At 40.6% G+C, this 20535-nt stretch overlaps 1 long non-coding RNA gene across 1 annotated transcript; it reads left to right on the forward strand.

Moving 5' to 3' along the window:
- Nucleotides 1-15384: 15384 nt before the first annotated feature.
- On the forward strand, nt 15385-18832 carry LOC144369835 (uncharacterized). Its single transcript, XR_013429634.1, has 3 exons — nt 15385-15629; nt 16096-16120; nt 18778-18832. It is a non-coding gene; the product is annotated as an uncharacterized LOC144369835 (long non-coding RNA).
- Nucleotides 18833-20535: the final 1703 nt, after the last annotated feature.

Here is a 20535-nt window from a genome sequence, read left to right on the forward strand (position 1 = left end):
TTGTGGATGTGTAACTGACGTGATTCTGCAATCTGCATTTGGGGTAAAATTGGGAGTTCATAACCCAGTACAATCTAATGTATGAAATATGATGTGTCAAGAGCTTTGTAATGTTGTGAACAACCAATAAAAAAATAAATAAATAAAATACACAATAAAAAAAGTATACTGTTGAAAGGAAGGAAGGAGTGGTTTGGGGGTACTCTAAGCCAGTAATGTTTTTACTCATCATTGCTAGAAAGGCATCATCAGTGCTGAACATAGCACATAAATCTTTTTGATCCCTCAGTAAAAAGAAAGCCTGTATGTAGGGGACTTCTGACCATTTTACTTCCTCTCTGCAACATGAATCTACTAGGGAAAGACTATTATAGTACAGACTTCCTAAACATAGTCTGTCAATACCTCAGGAGTCCCTCAGCAGTACTGATAGGCAAGAGAGATGAGTATATGAAGGCGTCCCTCCCATATATTCCATTTTAAACCCAGAACCAGGAGGCATCCCTGTGTGGTTCCTTAAAAATTCTGTGTGTAGAATTCCTGTCCAAATTAAATATATATCTAAGTGTGTATATTTACTCGTGCATCATTTGCTGAACCCTCTGTTGCTGAAGCTGGTAATCTTATTGAAGAAAAATGTTTAATAATACCCTTATGCCAGCCAGTTGACTTAATGTGGAGAAATGACTCTTAATCCTTTTGCAGAGACTTTTAATAGTAAGATGGGCATGATTTTGAAAAGTGGGTGATAGGGGAGGTGCAGGGGTTTTTGTGTCACTCTGTTGAAAACATAGTCCAAAAATAACAATAGGATAAGTGACATAGAAAAGGGCAAGGACCGTTGCATTCCTTGGCTTTCCCTTGGAATTATAAATGTGAGGGGACATAGGGTTAATGCAAAAGTACCACAGAGAAAGAACAATAACTACCATTTTGGTGAGGAAAAGACATCAGCTGAGAAAAGTTTTCCTAGCTGTGAGATATCTTAAACTAGTGCCCCATGATTTCTCCTGATTTGTACATAGGTAAAGGTGGTGAAGTCATTGCCCTGCAGCGTCTGGGCTAGCCTCTAAAAGAAGGTGGTGTGATGCTCATTACTGAAGAGATTCAGGGGGACACCATAAGGCTAGAGCCACAAGAGTGGAGCCTCAATGCTTCTCTGTTGGACTTACTCAAAAAAACACTACAAAAAAGAAAAAAAAAAAAAACAAGAGAGAGTGTACATCTGCATGTCAGCAGGAAAAAAAGTTGCCACTACAGTTATTAACAGGAATAAAAGATGAACAGTGACAACAAAAATGACATCAAGCAAACAGAGCATGGGAGTGACAGGATCTCTGGAAGATAGGTGTATAAATATCCCTTAAGCAAAGAGGATCCTTTCACTTAAGCAAGTTCAGGCCCATGATCATACCTGAGGCCCTGAGGCAAATAAGATTGTAGAGCACTGTGCAGAGTCTCCTCAAGGAGGCTGTGCATGCTTCATCCAGGGAAGGGACCCAACTCTCCCCTCCTCCACCTGTTACTGAACATGATCAAAGAGCCTTAAGGGATGATGTGAGTGGCCATGGAAGGAGAGGCCAGGGATGAGTGGGAAGGCATCTCTTCCAGTTCAGCAGCAGGCTTCCTGAATGTGCCTTCAGAGCCAAAAACATCTAAATCTCCTGCTCTATGCTGTCATAATGGTCCACAAAGCTGCTGTTCCCATTAGATGGGAAGGCATATTGGAGGAGCAGAAGAGTGTGCTCACAAATGCAGGTCCATTGCTGCCCTCCACGGGTGGTCTTGGAAATACCCTGGATTGCTTCAGAATCAACAAAAGTAGGAGATTGCTTAATAGAGATAATGTCAGTTATTAACTCATTTCAAAAATAGAATGAAATTTAGCAGTGTCACATTGCAACAAAATCGCAATCAATGGACACAAGTGAATGGGGTGACCCAAAGTGTAGGAGGACAAGGTGGGTTTTCTACTGAGTAAGATTTTATCAGTGGTCTCAGCTGCCCAGCTCCATCCTGGATAGGCTTCAGGAAGGTCAACAGCCTTACTGAGCTGGGCCTAGGGCATATGATAGCCCAGTAGGGTCAGCCCAGTAGTCATGGGTCAATTCCTGGAAGGAACCTCTGACCTGGGTCCCTGGAGATTAAGACTAATTCTATGCCCAAAACAGCAGATGGAGGAAGTTGGGGCTCCAACACTCCCCCTTTGCCTTCTCTTGAACCCCAATTCTCACAACAAGGCTCCCCAGTATTCCTGAATCAGCTGCTCCATGAGAGGAAAAAGTTTGCATTATCACCAAGTGCCAGTTGCTCCCTGAATCATGAGAGAGCATAAGATGATTTGAGGGGACCATGTGTGCTTTGGACCTCAGGTATTTGAGCTCTGGGAAATTTCCAACTTGGCCTGGCTCCCCATCCTACTTCCATCTTTCTCTGCACAGATGACATGGTCAGTCCTGTCCCTAGTCTCACCCTTTACAGGACCCTAAATAGAACCCACTCCATACCCTGACTTAGCCCAGGCAGAGCCTCAGGATGGAATGTTGGAATGGGACCTTTATCCTCAGGCACCCTCTTGTCTCCTCTCTTACAGGCTCTGTGTCTGTCTTTGAGCTGACACAGCTGGCCTTGGTGTCATTTGCTCTGGGACAGATGGCCACCATAGTTAGCTCTGGAGACAGCCTTGCCAATGAATATGCTGGGCACTGGTACCAGCAGAAGCAGAAGCCAGGTCTGAGTCCTATGTGGATCATCCAGCTCTTGGTGTCCACAGCTTCTTTGGTGTAAGCAGAGGTAGCACTGCCCATGGGACCCAGGTCCCTATGTTGTAGAGCTAATTCTCCTGGTGGTAGCACCAGTGTTTGTCAGCCTGCCTTCAGAGTTCAGCTTCTCCTCCCAGGGAGCAACCAGCAGGTTCCAACACCTCCTGATCCATGCTAGGCCTGCAGAACAAGGAGGGTACCAACAGACACAACAGGGGTACACAGAGGCGAGTGGCCCTGTCACTGCCACCTGTTCCTCCAGAGAATGCCCCCTAGAGGCTCAAACAACAGAACCCAGAAGAGCTTAAGTCCCCAGTTCTCTGCGATAATGTCTTGAACTGAATTCTTCCACCACACTCTTCTGCCATGATGTTCACGCTTTCCTCAAGACCTAAGAAATGAAGTGAATTGTTTATGGATTGTGATGTGGGAGACCTTTGAGAATCAAAATAAATTTTTTATCTTGTAAATATTGGGGTATTTTTCTTTTTTTTAAAGAGAGAGAGAGAGAGAGAGAGAGAGAGAGAGAGAGAGAGAAGAGAGAATTTTTAATATATATTTAGTTAGTTAGTTAGTTTTCAGCAGACACAACACCTTTGTTTGTATGTGGTACTGAGGATGGAACCTGGGCCACACATAGGCCAGGTGAGCATGCTACTTCTTGAGCCACATCCCCAGCCCTCGGTCTTTTTCTTTATGCTTTCTTTCTTTTCTTTTTTTTTTTTTAACAGTAGAATGCATTTTGACAGATTGTACACAAATTGAGCACCACTTCTTCCTCTGGCACTACATGTGGCAGAGTCCCTCCAGTAGTGTAATCATACATGTATACAGGGTAATAATGTCTGTCTCATTCTACTGCCCTTCCCATCCCCACAGCCCCACTTCTCCCCTCAGTTCTCTCAACACAAACCAAAGTGCCTTTCAGATTCTACCTGATCCTCCCAGCCTCATTATGGATCAGCAATAGCTTATCAGAGAAAACTTTCAGCTTTTGGATTTGGGGGATTGGCTCATTTCACTTAGCATGATATTCTCTAGTTCCATCTATTTACCTGCAAATGCCATAATTTCATTCTTCTTTTAGGTTGAATAATATTCTATAGTGTATATGTACCACATTTTCTTTCTCCATTTATCTGTTGAAGGGCATCTAGGTTGGTTCCACAGTTTAGCTATTGTGAAATGAGCCACTCTAAGCATTGATGTGGCTGCAACACTCTGGTGTGCTGATTTTAAGTCCACTGGGTATAAACTGAAGAGTGGGATAGCTGGGTGCTTCTAGTCCAAGTTTTCTGAGGTATCTTCATACTGCTTCACATAGTGGCTGGAACAATTTGCAGTCTCACCAGCAATATATGAATGTAAATTTTGTTCCCACATCCTTCATGACACTCGTTATTGACTATATTTTTGATACATTGCCAATCTGGAGTGAGATGACATCTTATAGTAGCTTTGATTTGCATTTCTTTCATTGTTAGAGATGATGAACATTTTTTCCAATGTGTGTGGATTTCTTCTTCCATGAAGTGTCTATTTAGTTCCTTAGCCCATTTATTGATTATGTTATTTGGCTTTTGGTGTTCAGGTTTTTAAGTTCTTCATATATCCTAGAGATTAGTGCTCTATCTGAGGTTTGTGTGGTAAAGGCTTTTTCCCATTCTGTAGAATCTCTCATCACGTTATTGCTTGTTTCCTTTGCTGAGAAGTTTTTAGTGTCTGTCCATCCCATTATTGATTCTTGATTTTACCTCTTGCACTTAAGATTCTTACTCCCATCAGAATGGCAGCCATCAAGATTACAAACAACAATAAAAGTTGGCCAGAATGTAGGGGGAAAGGCACACTCATACATTGCTTGTGGGACTGTAATTTGGTGTAGCCAATCTAGAAGTAAGTATGGAGATTTCATGGAAACTTGCAACATAACCACCATTTGACCATGCTATCCCACTCTTTGGCTTAGAAGAAAAACAGCTTACTACAGGAACACAGACACATCAATGTTTATAGCAGCACAATTTATAATAGCTAAATTGTGGAACCAAACCAGATACCCTTCAGTAGATGAATACACAGAGAAACTTTTATTTATATATACAATGGAATATTACTCAGAACTAAAAGACAATAAAATAATAGCATTTACAAATAAATGGTTGGAGTAGGAGAATATAATTCTAAGTGAAGTAAGCCAATCCAAAAAAATCCAAAATACCAAAGGCCAAATGCTTTCTTTGATATGAGGATTCTGACTCATAATGATGATAGCAGGGCATGGGAGGAATGGAAGAACTTTAGATAGGGCAAAGGGAAAGGAGGGGAATGGAGAGGGCATGGGGGTACAAATGATGGTGGAATGAGTTAGACATCATTACCCTAAGTACATATATGATGACATGAATGGTGTGAAAATACATTTTGCACAACCAGAGACTTGAAAAATGGTGCTCTCTACATCTAATAATGAAAGGAATTGCATTCTGCCATCATATATAACAAATTAAAATGAATAAATATTTTAATAGAAAAGTGAATAAATAAACAGGGGGATGCCATCCACCTTGTTTTCATGAAATTAAGAAATAAAGCCCACAGCAGCCATGGCAGTGGAATTTGGTGACCATGCCAGTGGCTTTCTCCACAAGGAGGTGGTCCTATTCATTAACAATGAAGCTCTCCTGAACAGTGGTGGCCCAGAGTTCTCCATGGCCTTTCGCTCTCATCCCTGGAACAAGGTAGAGGAGTGGCCTCGAACTGTGGTGGTGGACTCTCAGGTGCTTCGAGACCTCAGAGGGAATGCACCTGAAGTGCCCTTGCCCTGGGTGTGCAAGCAGTGGCCAGGCAGCGGGAGCAGCAGGGGCGTCGTGCCTTTCTGCTGCAGGATCAACTGGAGGAAGGTGAGGCGTCTTGCTGGGCTTTGGTGTCTGAGCTGCAGTGGCTGTATGAAGGCCATGATGATGCTACTACTCAGCTGCACTTCACTCAGGTTGTCTTGTGAGAGGCTACTTCAAGCTGAGAGGTCAGTCTTGGCAGATCCATTGCCCTCAAAGTTTGTACCTGTTATGGGAGCCCAACAGCATGGTGCTGTGGCATGGTCCCTGGAAGGAGAGGAGCAGGCAGAGGTGGTAGCACCTGGAGCAAAGGGCATGCCACATTTGGAGGCCCAGATGCCAGCCCCAGCACCTTTGCTTTATGTGCAAGGACACCCATGTCCTTGGCTCCAGGCAATGCAACCCCATGTGAAAATGTATGTGCCCCATCCAATGCCAATCCCAGTGGGATGCCCATACTCAACATCTATACAAGCCCCTGTAGTAATGGAATCAGAATCAGCAGGAGCAACAGCCCCAGCAGTGGCAGCAGTTGCACCCCAGGTGCCTAGTCTATTGACCTATCCACTGGCTTGTGGGCTCCAGTGGAGTGCCGGGAGGGAATGGCTCTTCAATGTGTCCAGAGTTACCTGTGTGTCCAGAGTACCCAGAGTTGCCTTGTCCAGAGTTGCCTGAGTTGCTGGGGCCAGGCAGAATATCCTGAGAACCACCCAGGCATATGCAACCTGGGAGATAGAAAAAGCCCCAAGCAAAAAGAAGGTCCTGAAGGTCCACAGGGAAAGACTTCCCTGAGGGAAAGCATTAGCCAAAGCCAAAAAGAGGGTCAGGAGAGACCCCAGGGGAAAGACCCCATGTGGGAGAGCATTAGCCTTTGCCTGGTGCTTTTAATTAAAAAAAAAAAAAGAATGTCGTTGGGATTTTAATAGGAATTGCATTAAATCTTTGTAAAAGTTTTGGTAGTATGGCCATTTTGGCTATATTAATTCTGCCTATCCAAGAGCATGAGAAATCTTTCCATCTTCTAAGATCTTTTTCAATTTTTTTCCTTAGTGTTCTATAGTTTTCACTGTAGAGGTCTTGTACTTCTTTTGTTAGATTGATTCCCAAGTATTTGACTTATTTGAGTCTAGAGTCAATGGGGAGGTTTTCCTACTTTCTCTTGCTGTGGATAAATCGCTTATATATAGAAATGCATTTGATTCATGGGTATTGATTTTATATCCTAATTTGCTGAATGTATTTATTGGTTCTAGTAGCTTTCTGGAGGAATTTTTTGGATATTCTAAATATAGAAGTATGTCATCAGCAAATAGTGATGATTTGAGTTCTTATTCTATGCAAATCACTTTAATTACATTCATCTGTCTGATTGCTCTGACTAGAGTTTCAAAGAGGGCATCCCTGTCTTGTTTCTGTCGTTGGATGGTATGTTTTCTCTTTTTTCTCATTTAGTAATAATATCGGCCTTGGATTTAGCATAGATAGCTTTTACAATGAGAAGGCATTGCATACATTGTTTGTATAGACCTCACCATGTGCATGTTCAACCATGAGTTTTTGTGGTATGAGATGACAGGATAGGATGAGAAGCAAAAGAATGAATTCCACAGCAGGAGTCATGGAAGAGGAAGATTAATTCAACTGACTGGATTAAATCCTACTGAATAGAAAATAGTTTTGTTTTCAAATTTAAAATAAGGGGGATGTGATCTTAAAATTTCTCCTTCCTGAAAATTTCTTCAACCCTTAAAGGATAATACTTTGTATATATTTTCATTCTGAATCAAAAAGACATTTTAATTTTTTCTATCTACAAATGTTTGGAGGTTCAGAAAGATTGAGACATGTGTAGGCTTAGAATTAAAAACAAAGAATGGAATCTTTTTTGATTCTCAAAACGATAGCTATGTGTCCCTTTCATCCCATGATTTTTTGATCAATGAAATAATTTTGGGAGTAAATCCTTTTTTCCTAATTTAACTTATTTTCATAAACAAGAAATATTAATATGTGGGACTTGGTTTCAGTTTTTGAAGCAATTCACAAACTATTCAACAACACACTTGGGTATGAAAATACACTTACTAAGAGAACAGTAGCAGCTCAGAATGTAGCATGTGCTCACAATGAAAGTTCCATGTTGTCCAGTCACCATGGTAATGTGGGATGCACATCTTACCTTTCATTTCCACTCAGTTGGTGTGGAGAGTGAGGTGGTGAGAAGACTAGGGAGGTTTTGAGTTCTTGGTTGATGATGGGAAATCTAAACTGCTGCGGGGAAGGTATGTTGTCAGTGATATTTTCAAGGCTGTTTCTTCAAAGGGCAGTTAATGTTTACTGAATATATTTTCCTCTTGATGTTTTCATCTTCAACACTGAATCTTCTCTCCTGAGATTGAAGTATTTGGTGATATTGTTTTATCACTCAATTCATATATTTGCTTGTTCTATTGACCTGGTTACTGAAAATGTTTTTCTAAATTTAGAAAATGAACCATTCCTAATGCCAATAACATGTGTGCTCTTAAAGTGAATTACAGGAGGAGGACACCCACCTTGCTTTCATGAGATGAAGAAATAAAGTGAGAGAGAGTATATGGATGCTAAGTAAGGCAATATATATCCCATGACAGGGCAATTAGAAACCAAACCCATCTCAATGTATATGAACATCTAAATATAATGTTAGAGAAGTCTAAATCAAGACATTTGTAAAAGAAAAGAGGACTGAGATTTCAGGAAAAGTTTCCAATTGGTTGATGACTACAGGATCCCAGGTGTTTGGGGACTACTGGGAAGGAGGCAAAAAGGACAGTGCCTTGAGGTCATTGGAGTGGATGTCTGATAATGGAGGAAATGAGGGCCTCAGTGGTCTACAGGGGCAGGAGGTTCACAGGTTAGAGTTAGTGGTGGTTCCATCTAGGCAGATAAGTCTCTGGCCCCTGGCCATGCAGGATCTAGGACAAAGCTTGGAAAGCCAGGAGCAGGAATATGCCTGATCAGAGCTGGTGCATCTGGAGAAATGACATTTGAACCAGGCGTTGTCTGACTGCTCAGATGATGGCTCAGAATATTGGACTGCAGACATGGGGCAGGCCAGCTTCTGACATGGAAACAACAAAGCATCAGCCCAGAGTATCCGTTTCCCTGATTAATCCCCACTAACAGGCCATCCAGGTGGGAATAGCACAAGGAAACTTCATTCTGGGCACAGCCATCAAGTGGCAGTTGGTTTAGAATGTCCTAAGTTCTCAAAACAGTTGGTGAGCCCCAGAGAACTCTGATGATTTAGATGGTCAACTGCTCATCAGGAAGGCTCACTGGGAGGCAGCTGGCAGTGAGACGACCCTGGGGGAGGATGGCTACAAGTGTGGACTCTACCATTGACCTGCAGATAGGCTTCATTTGCATGAAATCATCATTTTTAAGTCAGTAATTGTAATGAAGAGACAGGAGCCCGGGTTATAACTCGAACATTTTTCATGGTGTCTGCTACTGAAACCTCATGCCAAAGAGGCCTGAAGGAAGGAGTATTTGAAAAGAACTGAGAAGAGTTCTGGCTTCCTGGTTCTAGGATACATGCTAGAGGACTCAATTGCTCAGGGATTTCTAGTCCCAGGTAAATAGCTACATTCCTGTCCCACATCCACTGCTCATCATTCTTGTGAATCTGGGCAAGTCACATAAAATCTCTAAATTACAAACACCTAAACTCAAAATTGTGGTGGACAGACTCTGCTCCACCCATCCCTTTAGGCTGATATGGAGTCACAGGAGGTCACAGATATTATCCATCTGTAAAGAATGAGGAATAGACTTTCTTGACCCATTGCTCTGGAGGATGACCTCTGTTTGACACCTCTCTGTTCAAACACTGTCAACAATTGAGCTTATTCTCCACACATTTAATGAAGTGTCCTATTTAATGACAGGACACATTAGCACCCATATGAAGCACCAGTCCTCTTAAGGATGCATGGATGTGATCATTGTCAGCCTTATACCATTACGTGGATCAGATGCACACTTTTTGCAAACAATTGAGAAAGGGGTTTATTTAACTGCACAGGTATTTAATTTTTGAGGTAGGATTTGAACAAAAGCCACATACATAACCACAGCCTCTGCTGATGGTCACTGTTTCCTCTGTCTTTCTATGATTCCCCCTTAGTAATTCGTTTTGACCACATAATATTGTGTTGGGTTGTAGACCTCACATATTGCAATTTTATGCTAAAGCTCAATCTGACTCAGGTGCTTTGCTTCCCCAATTGTGAAAAATGAACTCAGTAGTGTGAACTCTAATAACATTCAAATCCTTCCTTCAAAATTTATTAAACATAATTTTTGTTATTTTTAAAAATTTTTATTAATTATCCGTGGACCTTTGTTTATTTATTTAAATGTGGTGCTCGGAATCAAACCCCATGCCTCACACATGCAAGGCAAGCACTCTCCAAATGAGCCACAACCTGAGACTCAGATTTTATTATTTTTAACTCTGTTAACAGACTGCAAAAAATACATCAAAACTTTTTTCTAATACTCAATTGTAACATTGTCTCCCCTGCTCTGCTAATACTCTCCTCTCACCTTCTATGATCAATTTTTCAGTTTCCACAAAAGAGTGATATTATGCAGCATTTATCTTTGTGTCCCAGACCTATTTCTGATAACATAATTATCACCTCTTGTTGTTGAAAATGACAGAGCAAAAAAATACAAGAACTATTTAAGTTTCTGGGCATGCTATTAGTGGATATATATATATATATATATATATATATATATATATATATATATATATACTTGAATTCAAAGCTCAAATTATACCCCCAGATATTTACAATGACCACTTATCAATTAAAACTGGCTGAACTGTTATTTGAATTATTATTGATGACCCTGTGTTTTCTTGCTAGCATCTTGTCAACAGCTCTGTTTTATCACATTTCCCAGGCTGTTGCCTCCCATGTTGGAAGAAACCGCCCAAGGCAGAAGACTTACGCAGGCCTTGGTCCAGAGGAGTCCGCCTCTGGCCACCAAATAGTGTTTTGCAAAATGAAAAGTCCAACAAAGGTACTGTGGAATTCCTGAAATTGTGTTCATTCTGCAATAATGATTCTAGTTGATTCAGAGTTCCAATTCTTCTTTTATTTAACATGTACAAATTTACATGCTTTGAGTCATTCAACAGTACTATAGCTCCAGAAGTAAAGATCTAGTTATCTTTTAATTTTGTGCACTTGATTCTTTCAACTGTTGATGGACATCTGGGTTGATCATACAATGTGTTTATGGTGAATGCTACAAACATTGAAGTGATTGTATCACTATAGTATGCTGACTTGTAGTTCTATAGAATAAGCAGGGAGGGAGTGTAATAGCTGAGTCCTATGAGTTCCACTCTTGGGCTTTTCAGGAATCTGCACATTGCTTTCCAGAGTTGTCATAATAATTTACAGACCCACAAACATTGTGTCAGTGTACCTTCTTTCTCCTATCCTTCCTGGTATTTCTATGCTTATCCAGTTTTCCCAGCACTATTGGTTTAAACCATAATCTCCTCTCTAACATATATTTCAGTGCCGTTGTCTGGTATCAGGTGGATGTAAGTATCAGGTGGATTGTCTCTGTGTGGTATATTCTATTCAAGGATCTTCATATCTATTTTCACTTCAATAAGATACTGTTTTTGCTACTCATCTCTGTAATAAAATATAAGATTGGTTATTACATTTTCTTGCTGAGAATTGCTTTGCCAAATAATTGTTATTATTATTATAAAATAATAATAAATATAATAATTAATATAATAATAATAATAATATTACTCTTGTTATCATCATCATCATCTCAATTGAATTTCAGGGTTGGTTTTTCAATACTGTAAGGAATATCATTTGTAGTTTGAAGGGGATTGTATTGAATTCATTGAACCTGGATATTGCTGTTGATATTATGGCCACTTTGACAACATTTATTCTGCCTATCCAAGAACACAGAACTTCTTTGCCCCTTCTGAGGTCTTCTTCCATTTTTTTTTCAGGGTTCTATAGTTTTTGTTGTAGAGATCTTACATTCTGTTTCGTAGATTTTTTATATTATTATAAAAGAAATGGTTTTCTTGAATTCTATATGCAGCAATGTTGGAGTATAGTGACAATATTGATTTATTTGTGTTGATCTTTTATCCTGCTACATTGCTAAATTTATTACTTCTAGAATTCTTCTGGTGAAAATTTCTGGGCCTTCTAAATATAGAATCATGTCACCAGGTAATGTGGACAATTTGAATTTTTCTTTTTGTATCCTATTAATTTCCTACTTTTGCCTAATTGTGCTGACATTACTTCAGAAAAATACATTGAATAAAATTGGCAAAAGTAGACATTCTTTTCTTCTTCCTAATATTTGAGGAAGACCGTTCCTTTTTATCTCTGTTCAGTGTGATGTTGGCTTTGGATTTCTCATATATGGCTTTTGTAATATTGAAACTAAGTTCCTTCTATTCCAGGTTTCTCCTTGGTTTTGAAATGAATTGTTTCTCCTTTTTAATCATTAGCTTTTCTACATCTATTTTATGAATCTTGTTCTTAATTCCAACTATGGGTGTGCTAGTCAGCTTCTCCCCACCCACTCTGCTGCCTGTGGAGCAACCTTTCCATGCTTCCTGGGCTTCTGGTCTGGGCAGCTATTCACAGCAGCCCATTTTTACACCAGCTCCTTCAAATTCTCAATCCCCTTCAGCTGGTCCTTGGAGGCACCAGACTCAAGGAGGAAAGGACCAGAGCTTTCCTGCCCATCTCTGACTTGAGTTCCCCTGGGGAGAATGCTCTCCATGTCTTTTGCTCTAGCTCAGCCAGGCAAAGCCTAGGTGCTGTGGCAGGTGCCTTTCAGGTCCATGTGTGCCTACCTACTCAGATCTCCCAGCTCCTGGCTCCTGCAGTGGCAGTATCAGCTTGGCTGTGTCAAGGTGGCTCCTGCCTTGCTCTCTTGGGACAGCAGGAATCACAGATCTCCCTTCATGTACAGTGCACAGTGCAAAGAAGCCTCTTCTTCAGCCAAGAAAACGTTGCCTCTATGATCTCAGGATTTTCACACTGAATCTGTCTGTTTTGTTTCTGTGCATTTTTCCTCTTTCTGTGATCTAGCTGTGCCACACTATTCCTGCTGCTGCTGCTGCTGCCACAGTCAGCTTGGATCCAATGTACTTTCTTTTTTTGTCTTTGTTTAATGTAGCCAATTTTCTGATTCTCTAAGACTCCCTGAGTGTCCACTATTGAGTTTTAGTGAAACCCCTCTTTTGCCCATCTGGGAGGATGGAGTATTCACGCTGTTTGCATTACAGGTTGTGGAGCTGCAAGAAATAAAGGTTCTCTCTATCTTAAATTTGCTTCTGTCTTGTAATGTATTATTTCTTTTGCTTGAGTTTTTGACTTTATATGCCTGTATGATTTTTTTCCACTCATTATTAAGTTTTGGTGACTTCCTTTATTTCCCCTCTCACTGAGAAGCAGTCTTCTTGCCTTCTAAGTCTGGCACTGAAGAACTGTGGTGGGTGCATCCTTCCTCCAATTTGCCAACTTCTCTTCTCCTGACAGCAAATTTGCACAATTTCTCAACATGCCAAGGAATGTTTGGGGCCAAAATATATTTTATCTTGATGGATTCCTCAAGTTAACTTGAAAACAAATTTTATTCTCTCACTGTTGTATGAAGTATTTGTACAAATGCCAAATAGATCTATGTGATTGATAATGGTTTTGGTAAATTCCTAGGGTTGCCATGTCTAACTACCAGCTTTCATGGGTTGAAGTAATGCAAGTGTACTATCTTAGAGCTCTATTCCCTCGGAATCCCACATTGACCTGTTAGCAAAAACATGCTACTTCTGAAAATTTTAAGGAAGGATTTTTTTCTGCCCATTCTTAACTGTTCCTGGTTTGGTGGCCATCCTTGATCTGCTTGGTTTTCAACTGCAGCACTTTACTCTCTGCTTGTATCATCACATGGCATTAGTCTCTCATGAATGTGCCCCATCTTCATGAGGACAGATGCCCTATTTGGGGAATGGGTCCACCCTGTTCAAAGAGGATACTTTTAATTGCTAAGATCACAATGACTCTCATTTCAAACCCAGTAAAATTTGGAGGTACTGTTTAAGTTCTAACTTAACCATGTTTAGAACTTAAACATGTATTTGTGTGTAAGTAATTTGACCCATAACAGAAATGATTGATTCAAAAGTATGCTTTTTCTTTACTTCCTGATGGATCTGTCAAGTGTTATAAAGGAATGCTGAAACCTTCTAGTGTAACAGTAGAATATTTAATTTCTCATTGTAGTTCCTTCAATGTTTTGTCTATTTTGTTTTTTTTCCTGGTATGCTCCTTCTCTTGCCATTCAGAAACAATCATGTTCCAGCAGTAATTGAGCCTGTGTGTGTTAAACAACCATCTCCATACACTCTAGACCCATGTCCACATTTAGGAAGCCCCTGGAGTGTTTCTTCAGCAAACCAATATACTGACAGTTACTCTATATTTCCCTAGATTGCTATAAAGTCATAATGGAGGTGGTATCCGTTGATTTGGGAGGAGACCAAGAAAATTATATTTCTGAGGTAATGTGACCCTTCTTTGTCTAAGATATAAGTGTTGTTTTATTCCTTTTAATTCAAATTCCTGCATGAAAATATGACAGTGTTCATTATAGGTGACTCATAGGTGGTGGAATTACAACTGCCCATCTATTCCCTGTGAGAATGATTCAAGATGACATTCACATGTGAGAACAACCATTGTGAAATGATTGTAGTGAGCATTTTCTTCAGTGGCACTTTTCCTTGATAGAAAAAGAATTTTGTGCATGTCATCAAATTGTACCTGAGAAATCCCTCGTGCAAAGCTCATGTCTTTTCACAGATGCCCTCTGCCTTACTTTGTGATCTTTGCCCCAACTGCTCTTTCCCATCTAGTTAACTAATGCCACCATAGCCAACAGTAGACTTGTGAAAATGATCTCCTGCTCACACTGTCTTCCTTTCTGTAACTACAGGTAGCCTCTGCAGCAAATGAGAAATGTAAGTATTCTCAACTCCCTAACATGCTGAGGAAAACCTCTATGCTTAGATAGGTCAGACATTCCTTCCTGTTTCTATGTAAACATTTATCTTGGATTTAGATTTATTTTGGAAATGAGGATTGGCATGTGCTGACAAAGCGAAAAACCAGTGAAGGATTATGGCCATCTACCATGATCCTGAAACAGCTGTCTTTTTGGTAGTGTGCATTTAAGTGAATGAAGGTGGGGAGGCATCTCTGAGCATGTCCTTGTGTAATAATTGTGTATGCATTTGTGAAGCTGTGGGTGCTTCCTCAGAAATTCTGTTCTAACATGCCCAGTACAAAATTCCATTTTTTAAAACTAAAAACCCACACTAATGCATGATTTTTATGATACAATTCCTTCACATTTTATGACACCCAGATATTAAATTCTGGTTACTAGGCCTACTCTGTAGATAGAGATGATGCTGAGTCAAAAGATCCAGGTTCTTGAGTATGCAAGTTATAGAAGATATAAGAATTCAGAAAATTGACTTGATGGTAATGCTTTGGAAAGGGAAATGTATTCATCATTTAGTGATATATCACACTCCAGGTTATTCCAATATATTAGTCTACTCATATCTCCTACAGAGATGTGAAATATTTTCCATAATTTTAAAATGGCCTCAGTGGTCATCTCTAGAAAGATATACACCTAGGGGTACAAAATTTCAAAAGTACATATCACACGTGGTTCTAGTCTAGCTGGAAAACCAAAGGCTCTGCTTCTCATTCATTCTTGTTCTTTTTTTGCTGTGTATTTTCACTGCTGTCCATATCAAGAAATGCCCTGAACAATTCACAAGCAATAAGTTGTATAATAATAGTCATTCTGTATCCTCCTAGTTTCCCCAAATGGCATGATGGAGTTAAATTTTGGAGAAAGCGTGGGTCAGGAGTCCCCATCAAAAGCCATGGTAAGTTTTTGCTTATCTTCCTCTGAAATCCAAGTGTTGCTTTTTAGTTTCTCTTTCCCTTGTAATATCATATGATTTCTTGGAGATGATATAAACAATTTTCTGAGTGTGCAGATTTTCATGGGGGTGTCTATGGCCAACTGAGACCACACTGAAGGCAACATTAATGAGAAAGAATATCAGCAACACACTGTATGATAACAAGCTCTGTGTCTGGCTGTGGTTTCCCTCCTGGCCATTGAATTCCTTATTTATCACCTAATCTAGGCCTGTAACACAAATTCCCCTATAGAACCTTGTGTCATTTGATGAATGCACATTTGCTTTGTCCTTGCCTTTGAGTTCCCTTGACTTGACCATTTTCTCATTGGATTTTCTAATGTCACCAATTAAAAATAAAAAGATTTGTACACACAGGACAGAGCATGGCTTGACATTCATAGTGACTCCTTTTCTGTATTCACAGGAGGATTCAAGAGGAGCCATAAGTGGTATGTATCCTGGCCTCACTCTCTTCCTGATGCAAAATGTAAATGATGCCAAGGGTCAGACCGTCTCCCTTCTTTTTGAGTGCAGAGTCTAAGTAATTCCACTACCTCCTTGAGAATGAGAAGTGAGGAGATTGTGGTCCAAATTGATTTAAAAAAAAAACACACACACACAAACACACAGACACCCCACACACAAAAAAAAAACATAAAAAACTATGGCCAATCTCCATATTTCCTGATAACACCTGTGTGAGTTGAATGTTGTGGTTAGTTCCATGAGAGATTTGTATGTGTTGCTCTGTGTACATCCATGTCACTTGAATCTGAGTGTGCCTGTGCATTAGTTTTTGCACATTTGTGTGTTTCTCTAGATATATACACACCAAGATGCCAAAGTCCACGTTTAAACAAAAAATGCCATGTCCATTAGATCATGATTTTGCATATGAGTAAATAGAGCAAATGATAAACTTGCCATGGGGTGCAGTTCATTCCATGCCAAGAATACCTCAATTAACCTGCAAAATATATCCCATCCAAACCTGGAAAATTTTCATGACACTCAATAAGAAAAAGCTCAGTTTCATTCCTGTCACTGCACCAGTAGCAACTTCACTTAATAACAAACCTCACCTGTCAATAGGCCCTGTATTTAGTCAGGGCATTTGATTGTTCATTACACTTCACTCATGTCAGTTTTTCACGATCATATACATTTTCTCTGAGAGGTGTCAGAATTCATTTTCCAATCCTATTCTAAGCACAAATTTCTGGACAGGGTCCATCCTTAACAGTGACTCTCAGGTCCACCAGCACACTGTGCTCACTTATGGTAGGAATCTGAGACAGGGAAGATGCACAGGACAGAGTTTCCTGTAGCTAAGGAAGGGATTTGTTTGCATGTTCCAACTGACATTGAAACCTGCCTTTTTGGGTCGTTTGGTAGACAACACTTTATGGGAAACATGTTTAAACTGGAGGGACTTTCATCAGGGATGACCAATGCAACTGCAGCTCATCTAGTTACAGAGCTAAAGATGGGCTCCAGTGAAGATCAAGCTCAGCTCAACAGTAGTGTCTGATCCCACAGTTTAGGTCTGTGCTGCTTCCTGTGTGCCCTGCAAGATATCACATTGACAGTGTCTCTGATAGGTCTTCACATTGTTGGTCTCAAATGCTATCCAGGTCCTCCTAATCACACATATATTGATACTGACACTGACTGGTCACTGGGATGGTGGAACCACTGTGCTCATCATTCCTCCTCATTTCTGAGCTCATCCCTGGGCAGAGTGTCTTCATCTTAGTCCCTATCAGTATTTGTTGAATGCCCCTCTGTGCTAAGACCTCACTTGTCCAGCATGTGGGGCTCCACAGTGAGCCACTTATCCACCTGGGATCTCACCAGAACCAGCCAGAATCCTTAGGGAAGTTTAGAAGATAGCATTGCGTCCAAGCTCTGCACCCACATTTCTCATCAGCTCTAGGTGGGATAGCCTCACCTTGTGGGGAGCCATCTGGATTTTAATGCTGATTTTGTTGATGCAGAGTTCTCAGTCCCTCAGAGAGTTCCTGGCCCTTTTGCATGAGTCTATAGTCTACTTACAAATGAGGAGTGAGGTTATGCTAGCAAACAGCTGTCTAAGGAAACCCAGGGGAAGGAAATTTATGCTTGCTTCATTTTCAAACTCCAGGTCTTGGCCATACAAAATAGCAATCACTATTTGGATATTTTTAATTTTATTATTAAAATGTATTTTTAATTTTATTTAATTTTTAACTAAAAGCCTTCAGAGTCTCATCCAAGTTCCACATTTCAAGTGGCCAGCAGACCCATGTGCATAAGGCAGAGAGCACTCTCTTGTGGGCAGCTGCTGTGATGATGGCACAGTATTTGTTCTGTGAGTTTGTATTCCTGAGACTGTTGGCATCACAGTTTGCATGTCAGCTTCGTCTGTTTCAAGGAGAGAGTAATAATGTGCCAATGTAAGGAAGTAGTTAAAATTTGACTCCTTCAGTTCCACTCTCAATCTTGAAGGTTTGCAGTTGTTTGCAGCATCCTGTTTGAGGCCTCTGACTCCCCAGAGCTAAGAGAGGGTCTAAGAAGCCACAACAGAGATCAGGGTGATCCTGACTATTAATATTAGTAAGACTCTGTTTTTCTTGCTAATAAGAAAACCCTTGAGACTGAATAATTTATACAGGTGGTTTAGCTTACAGTTCTGGAGATACAAGAGCATGGTGCTGGCAAACACTTGGCTTTAGTGAATGCCCTCTTAGCTGCATTGCATGATTGGTGGTGTCAGCATGGATGCAGGTGCAGGAGGGAGACATCACATGGGGAGATAGGAAGCCAGCAGTGATCAGATGATTCATTTTCTCTTCTTATATAACCAGGATCTAACAAGGGTTTGAGAAAACTACATTCCTACTTCTGAGTCTCATACGCTTAAAAGACCTCATCACCTCCAAGCAAACCCTTCCTCATACAGGTGTCACAACTGTCATCATGACCATTCTAAGGACCAAGCCTCAATCACACAATTCTGTGCAGTACAAATATTACGAACCCAAGTTACCATCATGAGCTTAATTGTGACAAAGAATGCATGAGACAATCTTAAGTAATGCTCTTGCTGATTTTTGTGTCTCTAAAGGTTGGACATGGAGCAAAAAGTATGAATCAAGCAGTGACGAGGAAGAGACTGCAGGTAGGAACAGCCCTAAGGGTATGACAAAATGGGAAGTTTCCTTCTAGGAGTTTAGTTCACCTAACTCATGTGGAAAATGAGGAGTGGGCATGAAATAGAAATAAACAGAAATAAATTGCTTTTATAAAAATAACAGTTAATAGTCGTCATGACTTTGATCATCCTGTTTGTAAGAAGACATTTTTCTGCTTTGATAGTTATACACAATCTTCTATACAAGCTCCACTCTGTCCTGAATTTGCCTCTTCTAAGCATCAAGTAGCATGGCTTTTATTATTGGCTATTTTTTGGCATTTAGCACTTTAGGTTTGATGCACAACCGAAGGAATCTAGTGGAACACACTTTCATAAAGTGACTTTGTGAAACTGTAATTGAAGCTCTCACTAGTGCTAAGCAGTAAATAAAAAGTCACAAATTCCCTCTGCATGTTCTCTTCTTAGAGCACCACTTTCTCTTCTATGTTTTGTCTACTCCTGGTTTAAAATAAACTCCCAACTGTGAGGGACTTAAAGAAAATTGTTTCAGTGCTCCCTGGACAGGTCACTGTGTTCTCCTATAAAAGAGTGGGGAGAAGTTCCTCCTTGAACATGTTTCTAACCTCCAGTCTTCATCTAATTCTCAAGCCCTGGGACTAGGTGAAACATCTGAATGTGCTTGTATTCAAGAGGCCTAAGTCCAGAAAATCAGGGAGACTGTGGCAGCCTCTTAAAGTAAAATGATGACACAGACATCCCTACTGAGTACAGTGGCAGAATTTGAATGTGAAAGGAGCTCTTGGGATCCTAGATCTATTTCTCATTGCAGAGGTGAGGTGATGGAGGCCAGGAGACAGGAGTGCAGACAAGATGAAAAATGGAGAGCTTTGACTTTGGCTCTAGAACACCAGGAGAAGGAGTAACTCATGTTCTCACCTTGACTTTAACTCTGCCTTTTCTTTTTCTAAGGCCACATCATCACCATCATGGCCATGGTCCACAGAGAAGACATAGAATCTGATGCAGAGGAGGAGGAGGAGGAGGAGGAGGAAGAGGAAGAGTAGGAGGAGGAAGAGGAAGAGGAGGAGGAGAACAAGGAAGAGGAGGAAGAGGAGGAGGAGGAGGGGGGGAAGGAGGAGGAGAAATAGGAGGAGAAAAGGACCATAAATCTGTATGTAATTGATTTTCTATTGGTTCTCTTATTTATCCTTTCTTATGTATAGCTTCTGTAGATTTTATATGTTTCATATTTCCCACATTTATGACTTTTCTAAATATGCTATCCTCATTCAGATCTTTGAGGTCCTTGGACCTTTAATTTCTGTTAAATCTCTCTGCACTAGCATTCTTAGTCTTGCCCTGGTTTTGACCACAGGCCACACCACTGAATCATGCTGAGCAATACTGCATGTCCATGTACTGAGCTTGAGTGCAGGGGGCTTCAGAAATATTGAGTTGTTGCCTGATGCATGAGACATAAACAATCTGGTTCTGTTTTACTGACCACTGAATAGCTGGGTTCTCCTGCCTTTGCTGGCTCTGAGCATGCATGAATTTACCCTTCCTTTCCTAGGTCAAGATTACACAGTTGGAAAGTAGTTCCCATAACATGAATTGTTTCCAGGGGCCCTCTCCTGGTTTAAAATGTGGGCTCAATGCAGCAAAAGTGATGAAGCAGTTTAGGAAGTGGCAATTTGAGTGTGGAAAAAAATGGGAGGGAGAGCAGAG

This window comes from Ictidomys tridecemlineatus, chromosome 2 (genome assembly GCF_052094955.1).
Source record: "Ictidomys tridecemlineatus isolate mIctTri1 chromosome 2, mIctTri1.hap1, whole genome shotgun sequence".
NCBI classification, from domain to species: Eukaryota; Metazoa; Chordata; class Mammalia; order Rodentia; family Sciuridae; genus Ictidomys; species Ictidomys tridecemlineatus.